The sequence below is a fragment of the Chiloscyllium punctatum genome, unplaced genomic scaffold (assembly GCF_047496795.1).
Source record: "Chiloscyllium punctatum isolate Juve2018m unplaced genomic scaffold, sChiPun1.3 scaffold_506, whole genome shotgun sequence".
NCBI lineage: Eukaryota > Metazoa > Chordata > Chondrichthyes > Orectolobiformes > Hemiscylliidae > Chiloscyllium > Chiloscyllium punctatum.
The window spans coordinates 112,501-115,000 of NW_027310240.1; the positions used below are offsets into that span (position 1 = coordinate 112,501).

At 37.2% G+C, this 2,500-nt stretch overlaps 1 pseudogene; it reads left to right on the top strand.

The window, feature by feature from the left end:
- Positions 1–2,500, top strand: part of LOC140473069 (28S ribosomal RNA) — an 8,526-nt pseudogene that overhangs the window by 3,820 nt on the left and 2,206 nt on the right.

A 2,500-nucleotide genomic window follows, 5' to 3' on the forward strand; every position in this document is an offset into this window, starting at 1 on the left:
ACCCTAACTTGAGGAACGAGAAAAGGAAGATTAAGAGTAATGAAGGTAGGAAAAAAGATACTAGTAAAGAGAGTAATAGGAAGGGTGTGTGGTCAAGTGAGGAAGTGGATATGTTGCAAAAATTGGAGCTAGAATTTGCTGGTAATAGGAATATTAATAAATTGATCGCCGAAAGATTAGGATCAAAGACGGCAAAGCAAATTTCAGACAAAAGGCGTCTGCTAAGTAAGAAAACCAAAAAGAATGATAAAAAGGTTGAAGTAGATGGTGAGATATTGTTGAGTAGTAATATGGAAGAAGAAGAGGAGGAAAACATTGAGAGTTTGGATAGGACACAGGAAGCGATAGGTAGTGTCCATAGTAATATTAATAAGTTGGATTGCCCGGAGGGTTCAGTGGATGAACTTCTTAGCTTAATTGAAAGGAACCTGGATAAGAATAAAAAGGGTAAAAATGAGTTTGAAAGGATTATGAAGGGGATCCTAAATAAGATAGAAAAGAAGAATAAAGAAAATATTAGTAATAAGACTAAACATAATAAACGGATAGATGTTAAAATAAAGGATAATAAAACAGGGAAGAATAAAGGGGTTAGTGGTGCAAAAAGTAGATATGGGAAGAAGAAAGGAAAATTTAAAGAGATGCAGGTTCTTTTTAAAACAAAACGCCAGTATTTAGCTAGAACCCTGATGGGTGCTCCGGGTAGAAGTAAATGCCCCCTAGAAAAGAAAGATCTAGAAGAATATTTTAAGGGTAAATTAACTAAAAGTAATGAGAAGAATAATCTGAGAGGCTTTGTTAAATATAATAATCAGATAGAGGAATCCCAATTTGCACTTCTAACGGGACCTGTAGGGGTAGAGGATGTGGATCGTGCCATCAAGGCGATGGACATCAAAACTGCTGCGGGTCCCGATGGAATGACAATGGGGGATATTATTAAGATTTTTAATAAAGACAATATGCTGCTGCCAAGATTGTACTCAATCTGGGTGGCCACGGGCAGGATACCAGACCAGTTGAAGGTCAGTAGGACCGTACTTATTCCCAAAAGTAATAATGAAGAAGAACTACTAGATATTAATAATTGGAGACCAATTACTATCGGTCCAATGCTATTAAGAATTTTTACTAAAATCATGGCAAATAGATTGAATAAGATTATTAAATTAAACAAAAGACAAAAAGGATTTATGACGGGAGTCCCAGGGTGTGAAGAAAATATTAAAATCTTAGAGAACATAATGAGTGGGGCAAAAGGTAAGAAGAAGGACTTGGCAATAGTCTTTGTAGACTTAGCCAAAGCCTTCGACACCGTGGGACATAAGTTGATAGTGACAGGCCTTAAAAGACTCCAGCTCCCAGGAGTGTTCGTACAATTAATTAGGGATCTTTACGAAAATAACTTTACCCAAATTGAAGGATATAACTGCAAAACCGATAATATTCCGATATTATGCGGGGTTAAGCAGGGCGATGCTTTATCGCCAATTTTATTTAATATAATCATGGATCCGCTGATTAGCACAATTGAGGAGAAACAAAAGGGGATATTTTTGGGCGAGGAGGGTAAGGATTGTCATTGTGCATCGTTAGCTTTTGCCGATGATATTGCCCTAATTAGCGAGACATATGAGGGAATGGTATATAACCTTAAAATAGTAGAAAGATTTTGTCGAAACACTGGGCTGGAGGTCAATATTAAAAAAACTAAAGGGTTTTATTTTAATTATAAAAACAAGTCCTTTATATATAATGATAAGCCCAATTGGAAGTTTGAGGACAAGGAGATTCAATTTATTGAGCCAGGAACTACCGATAAATATTTAGGGGCCAAGATTGACCCCTGGTTGGGGATTAGTAAGGCAAATTGGGAAAAACAATTAGAAGTATGGTTAGGGAATTTAAAAGGTTCATCCCTGAAACCTGTCCAAAAGATTGAAATTTTAAAAACGTATTTTATCCCGAGGCTATTTTATTATCAGGTTTTATCAGAGGTTTCTCTAAATTATTTAAAGAAATTGGATAATATTATCAAGAGTGCAATCAAAGAAATCTTACACCTACCACAATCCATTACAGACGGCATTTTATATGCTAAGTCTCGAGATGGAGGTCTTGCCATAAACCGCTTATCGACATTTATCCCGATCCTGATAATGAGGAAATATGGATCGCTACTGAGGTCGGAGGATGGGGTGCTACATGCATCGTTTAAATTTGCTGGAAGTAGCGTCGAGGATAGAATGCGGAAATTGAGTAAATTAAGAGCGATGGCAAACATCTGGAATCCAGAGATTATTAATGGCTCTGAGGAAAGGGAAACTGTCGTTAATAGCGGAGATGATGAAGACGGCTTGGAAGAATACAGGAGTGTAAATTACGTAAATTGGAGAGCCGTGGAGATGCAGAATTGGATGACCCTCCCCTGTCAAGGTGCAGGGATCCATTATTATAAGAACGACAGCATCTCAAATAGTTGGTTACAGAAGATGCAGCA